This window comes from Argentina silus (assembly GCF_951799395.1).
Source record: "Argentina silus genome assembly, chromosome: 5".
Taxonomy (NCBI): Eukaryota; Metazoa; Chordata; class Actinopteri; order Argentiniformes; family Argentinidae; genus Argentina; species Argentina silus.
The window spans coordinates 5,365,123-5,378,776 of record NC_139659.1 but is presented as its reverse complement, the minus strand read 5'-3'; positions in this window follow the sequence as shown (position 1 = coordinate 5,378,776).

Genomic DNA, 13,654 nt, shown 5'->3' with positions numbered 1-13,654 from the left:
TTCTTTTATATTCCATATACATTGAGACAGGAGTGCAACTCGATCTGCAGGACGAGGGAAGCAGGGAGACGGGGTTTGGCACTCTCTCACCGTGTTACTCCTACTTATGTTAAACGTGAGACGACTCCTTTTCCTCCTGAAGGGGTTTCTGCGGTTCCAGGTGCAGCTGAATTCACCTCCAGAGCGACCCGAAGTGAAAACCCATGGGTTGTGATGAATGAGATGAAGTTGTGATTATTATTACACTCCAGTACCATGCGTGTGTCATGAAATAAGCAGGCCACACACACATGGGTCCGATCTGGAGACTCACTGGGCGTAGTGCCATACCATACTTCTGCTTGTGCTGTACCAGTAAAGGCTGTCGGAGGTCGAAAACCGAGGACGGGCTCATTGTAATGCATGGAATGGAATGAAGTTTGTTGCCATTCCTCCTTCCATTCCATGCATTACAATGAGCCCATCCTCCGATTTCTACCTCCACCAGCCTCCCCTGTACTAGCCCCACGACTAGCCCCTTTGCCAGCAGGGTGAAGCAGCCTATATACTCCCTGTGCTCCTGACTGTCGCCTACCTCATCCACACTAATCTTCCATAACGTTATGAACCTGTTTCTCAGACTCCGATTAGGCTTCCAGAAGAACGACAAACCATGGAGGATTTACATTGAATGTTTTCCTAGGTATTAACTGGGCCTGAGAAACCAATTCAAAAGGGAAAAAAGTGGGTCCGGATGTTGCTTCCTAGCAAGCACAGTTCACCTTACCTGCACCTCCAAACAAAGGATACACCCCTCAGGCCCTAACTCCAAGTCCTTGTGAATGTCATGTCTGTTACATAAGCACAAAGTCCCACATCTGGCTTCTCTGTACCTGCATGGCATAGCTACAGCGCCATGTGACAGTGACAGGAAGGTGTCACCTCCACCTGTACCTGCACCAGCCACCTGTCCAGCTCTGTCTGCTGTCACCTCACTGAGCCGTGGTGAGACAGACTAGTGATGTCAGACAAGGGATGTCTCTCAGGACTGTCTTTCTCTCCCTTCTCTCTCTCTCTCTCTCTCTCTCTCTCTCTCTCTCTCTCTCTCTCTCTCTCTCCTTGAGGATGAAGGTGTTCTCTCCCCCCCCTCTATCTTTCAACCCCCCCCCCCCCGCCCATCTATCTCTCTCTCCATGAGGAGGATGCCAGTGTTCTCTCCTCTGTCCTCTCCTCTGTGCTCCGTATAGAGGACTCTCGTCCCCTGTCCCTGACCGATGCCGTAGTTCCTCCTCACAGACGGTGACTTTATCCACAGTGACACAAACCTACAGAACTGCCATGCCGCATCCTACCAACCGCTGTCAGGTGTCGCCCCCGGTAACACTCCATCTAGCCCCTGACCTCACAGGCACCCATTGTGCCTGAGGTAGAAATCGGAGGACGAGCTCATTGTAATGCATGGAATGGACTGAGGAATGCAAGCATGCACACATGCACACACACGTGTGCACACACACACACACACACACACACCTGTCCTGGATTCAACTTAGTCGTAGTTGTGCAGCTTTTCCCAAAGTTCCAGTTGGTAAAAAGGGGACGCAGTGTATCAGGGTATCATATATATATATACACCTCTATACAGTATGTATCGTGTACATATGTTTCTGTCTTCCATACAGTAGATATAGTGCACAGCGGTTTGTGATTAGCTATCAGAGTTATAGCACATAGTTCCATCAAGCTTCAGTGATGAAATGCCCCCCCCCACCCCCACCCCACCCTTCAAACATACAGTACATCCACAGTAGCCGCCCCCTCCACACACACACGTACACACACACACATACACTCACCGAACACTTTATTAGGAACACTATACTAATACTGAGTTTGAGACCACTTTTGCTTTGTGACATGGTGCATTATCATGCTGGAAGTAGCCATTAGAAGATGGGTAACTTGTGGCCATAAGGGACGCAGATGGTCAGCAACAATACTCAAATAGACTGTGGCACTCAAGCAATGATTGTATGTATGTTGTACGATGATGTATTAACGGACCCAAAGTGTGCCAAGAAAACATTCCCCACACCATTACACCACCTCCACCATGAGAAGGTGTACAGGTGTTCTTAATAAAGTGCTCAGTGAGTGTATGTATGTGTGCTACTTACAGTAGCTACATTAAGCTGTGCAGGTGTTAATATTTTATCACCGGCAGGCATCATATCCCCAATCTTCATCAACTTTTCATTTGAAAGTTACCTAATTTCATTCCCTAGTAAATGTCATTAGGTTTTTTTGTTGCATACAGACGAGACCGTTTTTCAGATTTTGTATGGAATTTAGACACTGTTGAGATTTCAGTATCCGTCTCTTCAAATCAAGGGCAAATGTGAGGAGGTGACTGTCTCAATATTACCGGGCTATGATACAAATTATCCACAATATCCCAGATGGATAATTGCAGTCGCAATAAACCTCATAAACACACGAATCCACCAATAGACCTCGTGGCATTAGTCAAGTCAATCTTACCATGATGTGAGAATAAAAATGCATAAGTGACAAAAAAAAAAATGAAATATGACTGAAAGCCACTAAGAGCCGGCACTCCGGCTCTGACCCCATGTGTTCTGTCATGAGTGAGTATGTTGTGAGAAGAGTGGAGGTGGTTAAGAAATGCCTTTCACCTCTTTAACAGCCTGGCTCTTGGCTCCACTCCAGCTTTTGTCATCCTAAGGGCCCTTCTGGACCCAAGGTAATGCAAGTACATTTTTAATGATTTAGCAATGAGTGGCTTTTTATACTATTCCATCATCTCATTTCGCTGATTTGTAACTACTGCCTCCCTGAAATTAATCTTTAGGGAGCATAATTCACTCTTGGCTCCAGAGACCCTCAGAATACAAACTGGGCAATTTGTATTGGCAAGGCTACAGAATAACAGCCTTGTTATCTGGCTATTCTGATAATATGTAAAATGTGACGTATCATTTGCATTTTCTAAACACATATCATCGAAAAACTGAAAATTAATTTGGACATATTTCGCAAATTTGTCCATATGTGCATGGGCCGGGGTCCTAATTAGATGGAAATCCACTTTTGTAATTGCAACATTGTGGTTATTCATTGCACTGTTGGCCAAGATCATAACTTCCAATCTGTGTGCACCGAAAAAAAATCTTTGCACACGTTTCCCTTTGACATCAATGTATAATTTGCAGGAAAGCTCAAGTTACACAGACACACATCTTAAAGCATTTCACCCTTGTGTTTTGGAGTGGTATAAGATGGAGGTGAGTTGGAGTTGTTAGATAAGTACTTGCTTGGGTCAGAAGTACAATGGCAAAGTCAGTGTAAGGTTATGTAAGTATGAATGTCTGGAAATGTGGGTGTTAATGCAATCAGGATGTGTGGGTTGTTGATACAGCAACATATGGACATGGTTAGCAGTGAGACAGCCAGATCAGCCGTTAGGCCTCTGTGATACAAACCAAACACACCAGGACCCCAGGGCACTACAGGTGCATCACGGTGACGTCAGCGCCCATCACGGCCGCAGTCCGTGACAATGTCAAGCAAATACTTAAAGGAGAGGGGAGTCTGTTCTGGAGGGAAGTTAGCAATCTGGAAGAGCAGAAAGCATAACATTCTCTGGGCCGGGTCCAAGGACGCTAGGGTTATACTGATGGGACTGGTGGCGACTAGGCTACGGTTGGAGTTTGGTTATTACAACCTGGACATCAATTTGACAGGATTTAATTCTGTGTGGGGGTGTCCAGGGGTGCCCTTTGTTCTATTGACGAGAGGGGACTCTCTCTCTCTCTCTCTCTCCCTTTCATTCCATCCCTCTGTCTTTTGTTTTGTTGTGAGCTTGTATTTGGTTGGCTGAGATGAAAAGGCGTTGTGATCGATCAGGCAGGAGGTGTATTGATCAGGCCGATACCCTAGTGTAACCCTTGATCTCTGATTGACAGGGCCGAGGATGGGGGTTAGGGACAGTCTGTGGCAAAGACCTCAGAGGGAACGGGACAAAGACAGACTCAAGCCATTGTGCTTGACCCACAAACAGGAGGCTCTCCCTCACAGTCCTTGAAGTTCCAATTCATATTTGAAATCATGCTCAGTATACCTTTCTACATGGCATATAGTATAGTATGTGTTACCCCCCCCCCCCCCCCTCCCCCATCCCCTGCCACACACACACACACACACACACACAGTGTAGGTATGTGCTTTGTTTACCTCCCCCAACGCAGTGAGGAATGTGTATTGTTGTGTCAGTTCAAAGGTAAACTGATCTGTCACAACATGAAGGGAAGGAGATGTAATGATGTTTGTAGTATGGTGGATGCCAGGCTGCAGTATCATCACTGTTCCACTCTGGTGGTCCAGAGTATTAGTTTATCATGTCCCTCTGATCGCTGAACAGCACAGAACATTCCTGCCTCATTCAGACAAGCATAATGCTCCCAAACACACTAATACACTGGGGAGTCTCTCCTCTCTTCCTCTCCTCTCTTTCTCTCCTATCTTCTCTCTCTCTCCTATCTTTCTCTCCCCTCTCTCCTCTTTTCCTCTTCCTCTCTCTCTCCTATCTTTCTCTCCTCTCTCCTATCTCTCTCTCCTCATACTCATCCCCGGTCTCTCATTGATTCGCTTCATGGTGTATACGAGCCTCTCTCTCTCTGCATGCAAGCCCCTCTCACCCACTATCTCTCTCTCTCCTCAGCCTCACGCTTCCCTTGTCTTCCCTGTCCCATAGGGGAGGCTGGTGGAGGGAGTCATCGGATTCCATTCCTCATTCTGTTCCATCCACTACAATGAGCCTGTCCTCTAATTTCTCCCTCTCCGCCAACCTCGCCTGGTCCTTCCTATCTGTTCTATCATATTTCTTCCTTTGTGGCGCTGCATGTTGCACTACGAGCGTCTCTCTTATGCACCACTCCTGAAACACCATTCCCAGCCTTGTATGTATGTCTCATTGCACAATTGTAACAGACTACAGGCCTTGTCATCTGTGTTATGCACCTTAACACACTCCCCCCCTCCCCCCCCCTCCCCCCCTCCCCCTCTCGGTTTGGGTATTTCCATTATTTCTGCTTACAGATAAAACACACTATGTGCACCACAGCAGTCTTTCTGTAGTAAGGCTTGTTCAAACACGGCCACACAGACCCACACACACGCCGCTCGCTCCGCACACACACGCCGCTAGCTCTGGCGCCGCTCGCAAATCGGATGCTTTGTTAACAGTTGGCACACAATTTATCTTTTTATTGTTCGTATGAAAGTAAATATGTCTTGCCCATCGAAGAGAGAGAAAAAAAAAAAAAACCCGAACGATATTGCGCAATAACTCTTTCTTGGTTGAATTAAAGGGAACACTTGCATCGGTGTTGGCGTTTGAGATGTACACACAATGGATACTTTAGATGAGCGTGTTGACGGACAGGTTCCTGTGCTCAACTTGTCCTACTTTTGACAGCATCTGATTTACTTACTTGCATTCTTGCATCTGCTGGTAGACGGAGCACACAGATACTCATACATTCATAGAGGCATCTGCACACATGGACATGCTCGCACTGACAGATGTTAACACACACTCCTCTCTCTTCCTGTCACACACAGGCACACGCACACATTTGTACGTATAGGCACACACACACACACGCTTGCATACGCACACCGCAGGCCGCACATTGACCCAATGCTGGGTCCAACAAACCTTCCTGATAACCTTTATTTTATTCACATTAACAATGACTTTGCATGTAGAGTACACATAGCAATCAACAAGTAATGACAAGACAGTATTTGTTTCAAATATCCCAAACATTTGTTACATTAGTTTGAGTGCACGCTCTTACTTGTATTTTGTAACAAGTCACCTATTTACTTTTACCAATAATTTCTTTGTTTCTTTCATGTTTCACGTTTCACGTTCTGTGTCCTGGTATGACCGGTTTGACAGGCATTAAGAACAAAATGGAGGTGTGTTGGGCCATACCACTTCATTCAAATACAGAGGGGGAAATGGATTCCCTTTTTCTCAACAATTAATGTTTTGCTGTTTATCTTGACTGTCGACATATTTATGATAGTTTAACTATAATATAATGGACGCAAATGGCTTGCAGTATTGTGACTTCTATAGAAAGGGTTGACTGTATTTTTATGAATGTTTAGCTCCCCTCCATCTGTTATGTGTGGAACAGGCCGAACATATATACAGTATATATACCCACTTCACACCCTGAACAGGAGTTATGTTCCTCTTTATGTTTACAGTTATGTTCTACATTTAGATCTGTGGACTGTTAGACTGAGAACAGTTATTTTCTGATACAGTTTGTTTCATTTTGATTTTATGTTACACCTATTATGTTACACCTATTTTCCAAAATTTTGTTAAACCGATTTTGTTTTGGGAATGAACCATTAATTCTTTGCACCCTACTCCTGTCTCTCGTGTCTTACTGTGCCGAGTCCATTATACACACACGTGCACGCACGCATGCACGCACGCACACACACACTCAACTGTCTGCGTAACATATATAACACCTAATGAAAACCATAGTTTTTATTTCACTTCAACTGCTCAGTTGTCTGATGAGATACAAAAAAAAAGAAGGCCAGTGAATACCATGTGTCCACCCTTTCACCCTGTGTGGGTGTGTGTTTTGGTGTGGGAGAAACACTTTGCACAGAGAAGCGGACGACAATATAACACTTTCTCCTCCACTGTGACCCCAATTAGATCCCATTGTGGTTTCTCTAACCGCGTCTTTTATCTAGAGTGTCTGGGGTTTTCAGTTTTACGGCCTGAGGCGGTGTTACAGTGGTGCCCTGTGGTCGCTGTTGTCTAACCTGATTTATACAACAGCTTTTTCTACACATCTGCACTCACTGTACAGTAGAACAACTCATTTCATAGCAATAGGATCATAGTCGATGCAGCATTTAATCTAGCATTCGGCTGAATCTACGGTATTGAAATGTTTTTGGTGGTTCTCCTATGAAGATGGCTTAGGTCTCGAGCCAGAATCATCAGCTACATTCTCTGAAAAAAAAGAAAGAATAAAATGTGATAGTGAAATGACTTCTTTATTGTATTTTGTTTCAATTTTAGAGTGCAAAATTTTTGTGTGTGAACAGAACACCTGCAACTCTCCAAAGATGAATGTGACGCCATGTGACGTTTGGTCTTCCAAAGGGTGGCAGTAGGAGCTACATTAGGATTCATTTGAGGGTGACACACACACACACACACACACAGCGAAAATCTGGAGTGTTGTTTGATTATTAAAGCCTCTGAATAGCCCTGCATACTTTGTCCTGTTTGTAGATCTTACAAGTTCAGGGAGCGGCTGTTGGCCTGGCCTTTCTCAATCTGCAGCTCACCAAACAGATCACGACTCTTGGGGTCTGAATCACACACGACTGCAAATGTCACTCAGACACATTTTCTGACCCCTAAAACTAATGTAGGCTAGACATAGGGAAAAACACGATGACATCATTGGCCGTAATTTTCGAAGGACCTATTCATCCTATCTTTTTGACTACAGAACGTAGACAAATGTCGTTTTCACATATGAAACACGTGTGCCCCTTTAAGAAATGTGACTTCACCATTTGTAAGCTCTAAACCATAAAAAGGAGAACAGTGCACATCACTGGAGTTTTGTCGCACTGGAGCAGTGATGTACAACGTGACCAGTGCAATATGGGACCATGTCACGTCGACATTATTTTTGCACGTACAGTAACTTAAACCATTGGTCGCTGCACACGGGCTCCAGTTTGAAGCAGAAATGGGATGCTCCATTGAAAGCATACCCTTACACTCTAGCACGTAGGCCTCTTGCTTCACGTGTTTTAGTGAGAGACTTTCCCTAACCCTCAAGCTAAGACTTTTGTGATACTTGATGTTTTCAATAAAACCAAGCAATTTTTCTTCCAACGGACCATATCCTGTACACCCTTACATTTTCCCACATTTTTCCATCCTTCCTCACCCAAAGATGGATCAGAATATCCCCAAACGAAAAATTCCAGAAACCTTCCAAGAAACTGCTCTCTTTCTCCCTCTCTTTTCTTGGAAAATAATCAGGTTTCAGCCATCACTTGCGAGTGGAGGCCCGCTCCAGATTGTCCTCAGTCTCCGGGGCTCGATGCCTCAACCTGGTTAATGCTGCCGCAGAAACCACTCCACTTTGGTGCTTTTATGGACGAAGCGTCACTGCCTAATGAGGCCTCTAACCACCTCCATATGGTGTAGGCCCTCGCGACTAGAGGAGATGGAGAGGAGAGGGGTAAGGGTAGGGGACAGGGACAGGGACAGGGGTAGGGGTAGGGGTAGGGGTAGGAGCAGGGTCAAGCCCTAGCAATTAGATGAGATGGAGAGGGAGGGGGTAGTCAGCGATCGTACAGTAACCACAAGAGATCCTATAGAGCCTGTAACCCAGAAAACCTGTACCCCACAAAACCAGTCCATGTCTCACAGACCCAATACAGTAGTCTGCTTCCCATACATAGAGCCCACACAGTAGCCATGGTGAAATGTGGAATGTGATGACGAGAACCATACAATCAGATATTCTGAACTCTGATTCCATGACGAGAATACTCTGGTTCTGTGGGTTCTGATTCCGAGGTGGTGCAGTCACTGTATGTGGCCTGGGTTGTTAGTGTATGTTGATGAATGATACCAGTCTGATGATGACCATGGTTTTGGTTCATGGTCTTTGAAGACTGAAGACTTGAGATTCTGTCCTCAGGGTATTATTATTATCCGAAAGCTTCATAGCACTAAAACACATTTTTCAACCAGCACAAAACGGACGCCTGTGTTTGCGCTGACTGTTTTTTACGCCATTCAAATAGAGCCATTTAAGTCCAAGTCCATAAGATGATCTTCATAGGACAAAGCTTTCTGGAATCTCTGTTCTTTATGTTATGGCAACCGAATCCTTGAATCAATATGGCTTTGATATGCAATGATACCTGTACCATTCAGACCACATATCTTAATATACACATTCATTAGCTGTCCTGTTGCAGTCATGCTTATGTTTAAACCAAAGGTCTGTTGAAGGGCCATCTAGAAGGGAAACACAAGAGTCTGCTTCCCCTTGTGTGCTGCAGTTTGAAATTCTAAATATGGTGAGTTTATTCTTGTATGTCCTTTGCTTGTTATCTGTCCAGACCAAATCACACGTGGCTCATTCATCACAAACAGCAGAAAACAACCTCAGTGACCCAACCAAGGAACTCTACTGTAACACTGTCACCAGTGTGAAGCCACAGACACCACTAGGCAACTGGTTTGACAACGTTTTGGGACATTTTTGGTGTGGACTTTGGAAAGTTGGAAACCACAAATGCCAACCGACTGCTGGTGAGATCCGTTTTCTTTAAAAGGGGGATTCATGTTTTGGGTTTGTTTTTTAAACCTACCTCTTGCCGCTAACATACTATATCACAGCATTTCCTGAAGTTAAAACATAACAGAATTTGAGAAACAAGCGGACTGTTACACTCCTCTCAATTACAGTACGCCTTGACCTTTGCCCTCTAGCCCTACAGCCCCCACTCCTCCAGCTGTCTGGGGCCAACAACCCCCGTCTCTCATTGCACTGACTTGTGGGACTGTTGGCTAAACTCGGCTCCGTTGGAATAGCGTCGGATTGTCCCTGTCATGTGTTTGAGATTAGGACAGCAGCACTGGAAGAGGCGAAGCCACCAACTGTTTGGACCGTGTGATTCTAATTAGCGTGTTGTTTCAGTGTTGTTGTTCTCAGGAGCAGAGGTGACCCACATGTTTGGGCAGAGGGGAGGAGAGGAGAGGAGAGAGAGAGAGAGAGAGGGGAGGTTAGGAGGGGAGATGACAGGAGAGGAGGGGAGGCTTAGGGAGGAGTGGAGAGGAGTTTGGGGAGGGGAGGGGAGGTGAGGAGGAGTGGAGGGGAGGATAGATGAGAGAAGAGAAGGGGTGGGTAGAGCAGAGGAGAGGAAAGGAAAGGAGGATAGGGGAGAGGACAAGGGAGCGAGAAGTACTGTCACACGCAAATGTCGCCCTCTCCAGCTCATCCTCCTTCTTTCTGTTTTTACCTCTCTCTCCCCTTCTGTTCTCTCTCCCCTCTTTTTTTGTGTCCTGTACACTTACTGTGCCTCCTCTCTCTGACACTCTCTCTGTTCCTCTCTACCTCCCTCCCATTCACTCTCTCAGTTGCTCTCTATCTACCTCCCTCCCATTCTCTCCCTCTTTCTCTCTCTCACCCTCTCACTCCTTCTCCTTCTCTTCTTATGGAGGTAGCAGTAATTAAATACTTTATAGTACCTTAGTTACATTAGGGGGAATGTATGTATGTAGCCCATATTTTAAAGTTATGGAGTAGGTGTGATTCAACAATTCATTTGCCAGGTTCAATTCAAGGGACCCTGTCTCCATCCACTCAGCAAACAATTATCACTGTTTCCCCAGGTTCCAATTCATTCATGTGTGTGTGTGTGTGTGTGTGTGTGTGTGTGTGTGTGTGTGTGTGTGTGTGTGTGTGTGTGTGTGTGTGCGTGCGTGTGTGTGTGTGTTCATTGGTCAGCTTCCAGAAGTGTTTGGGAGATTAATGAAGTGCCCTATAATGGGGGTACATACCAATCCAATAGTGCCTATAATGAAAGTGCATCATTCTTTAATATAAAGTTAAAGATGTAGCTAAATTTTGGGAAGAAGAATAATAGCCTCTAGTGCATGTCTCAGCAGATTGTCCTGTCTTTGTGATGTTGTGAGCAGAGGACAGTGTGTGTGTGTGTGTGTGTGTGTGTGTGTGTGTGTGTGTGTGTGTGTGTGTGTGTGTGTGTGTGTGTGTGTGTGTGTGTGTGTGTGTGTGTGTGTGTGTGTGTGTGTAAAAAACTGATTTGTTTCTCCCCAAATTGAGTTAATGAGTGACTAAGCGGAAACTGCAATTTCTGTATTAACCTTTAAGATGAGTTGTGATTTGCTGCCAAAAATCTGCACAATCGGAGGGGCTGGTTTGGATGACAGCAGGAAATGGGGGAGTTGTAATGTGATTGGAGTGTATGAGGCAGGGATTCTCCGGTCCGGTGACAGACAAGGTGAGAGGCAGAGAGACAACACACTTCCCTCTCTCTAAAGCTGAGGGCTATGACTCATTAATGATGGATCTTTTGTATGAGGTAATGATAAGAAAAGACCCAGAGAGATTCACGGAACAACAATGGAGTGTATGACTCAACAGGATCAGACATGTAGAAAGATGCACATGGATAACAGTAATATGATTTGGTGAAGAGTATGATAGAGTCATTGGTAAGCTGAAGATGAGGTCATGTAACCGCCGGGTTCAAACCTCGGTCTTCATCATGCTATGTGTATAATAGATATGTTAACAGACTCAATGCTGATGTGAATGTTGGTTCACTGTCATTAGATTGGTGTTTTGATAGCGGTGTCATGTTTTTTAGCACTGAAGATCACACCAAGAAGATCAACCCCAATCCAAGATCCAATTCATGTCATATGTGCTTTAATTGTGTCATGGCTGTTTGTGTGGAATGAATCCATGTCATTGGTACTTGACCAAAAAATTTTGACTTGACTACTGTATGTGGGCAACTGGTATATACCGGTAGTAATTTGAAATGGCCTGCTGTACTTGTTGCCCTTAAATGCAAGGCATGCATAACTGACAGCTGTCATCAGCTTTAGTAAAGATTACACTTATATTATATATTATAAACCAATATTTTTCATTGGTTAAATAGATGTCTTTGGTGTATTTTCTAAAGTTCATGCATTTCAATCAGGGTCGGCACTAAATTCCCATAATTCCTCTCCCAAGAATTATTTAACCCTAACCCTTTTTTTTCCTGGAAATCGACATTTGTGCTGGTTTTTAGTGTAAACATGGGGAGTTTGTAGGTGGTGTGGGATAATATTCTTAAGCCGGGTACACATACAACAGCAGAGACAGACACAACGGTTTTAGACAGTAAAAATGCAGTTTTATCGATGTGAACGACCCAGTTTTAGAACATCTCATGTCAGCTTTGGCGTCTCCAAGATTCATCTGCTCAAATCTTAGCTTTCAGTCTTAAAACGAGATGGAGCTGTCACAGTAATTCTGTTGACAGTTAGGTTGTTATAACTAGCTTTCTAGCTAGTTAGATCACTTGGCTAACGTTAGCAAACATTTGTTGTTGTTTCTGTGAGGGAAGTTTGGTAAGCTGGCAAGATATTTTGAATTATATCATTTTCTACAGTTGTGATCAAAACTGAGTTGCTGAATCTTATCACAACATTCTGAAACTAGGCAGTCTCGTCTCGGGCTATTGTATGTGTACCTGGCTTTAAAGACTTTAATGGGTGTTCTATAATTATTTACAAAGATCCATGTTCTTATTTAGAAGGTTCCAAGCACCATTCCAGAATCCCATTGCTGCATACAGGTCACTAGAATGTTAGCCTCTAACTAGCATTTACCCACAATGTTATATTACCCTTACAGAACATCTGTACATGACAAGATGACGTTACCACCACTAATCTCCCCCTGCAGTATCACTGTGATCTACGTTTGTTTCTCTCTTCTGGATCATCCTCAAAGACAAGTGGAGAGCATTTAGGTTTGCACTTTAGAGCCGCCCACAGTCGCAGATTAAGCCTGGTGCATTAATGGATTATGGAACAGTGTTTTTTTGTATTTGTACAGTCACTCCCCGTTCATTCACTTGACTGACGTAGCGGGATTACCATACTACTCTTCTCCCAGCAGTACTCGTGGGGAGAGGGGATAGGGGTGGGAGTGGGATGTGTGGGTGGTCAGATGGCTCCCTTGGTTCGTCGGTTGGTTGATTTTAACATTTTGCTGGCAACACCAGTGTTGCGGGCCTGAACTCATATGGCCCTCTCATATCTGACTAAATATAGTTTGTGTTTACTGTATACTGTAGCTTCGGATAAGTAAGATCACTCTGCTAAGTGACCATGCTATTATATATACTGTACTGTACACACACTTTGTTGGTGGAGTCCTCTCTCTCTCTCTCTCTCTCTCTTACACTCTCTCTCTCTCTCTCTCTCTCTCTCTGTCTCTGTCTCTCTCTCCTCACGTGTGCATGCTGTTTTTCCAATGATGTACCTCTCCAAGCTGTCACTGCCCTCCCAGATTGTCCTCCTCCATGGAAGAATTAAGCTGTAATCTGCCGGCATGGAGCGAGCAGCAGAGAGAGAGAGAGAAAAGCCAAAATGTGTTTTCATGTGTCGGAAGTTGAACGGTAGTAATAATCCTCGCTGCATCCATTACTTCAACAACAGTGTTAGTGGAGTCTTTTATTCTGGTCACCGTGGATATTACCATAGAGACGAAGAGGCACAGTAGAGTAACTGGACTGTGTTGTCTCCGGTATGACCATACCTCTCCCCTCCTCTCCTCTCCTCTCCTCTCCTCTCATCCCCTCTACTCTCCCCTTCCCCCTCCTCTCCTCTCCTCTCCTCTCCCCCTCCTTCTCCTCTCCTCTCAAGTCAATCTACCTGGTAACATAAAGGTAAACTATCTAAATGGCTTCAGAATCCTGAATTCAGAATTGTTGTACTGGGATTCTAGGTGGAGGAGGTCTTCTCCAAATGGCTGCTTTTCCA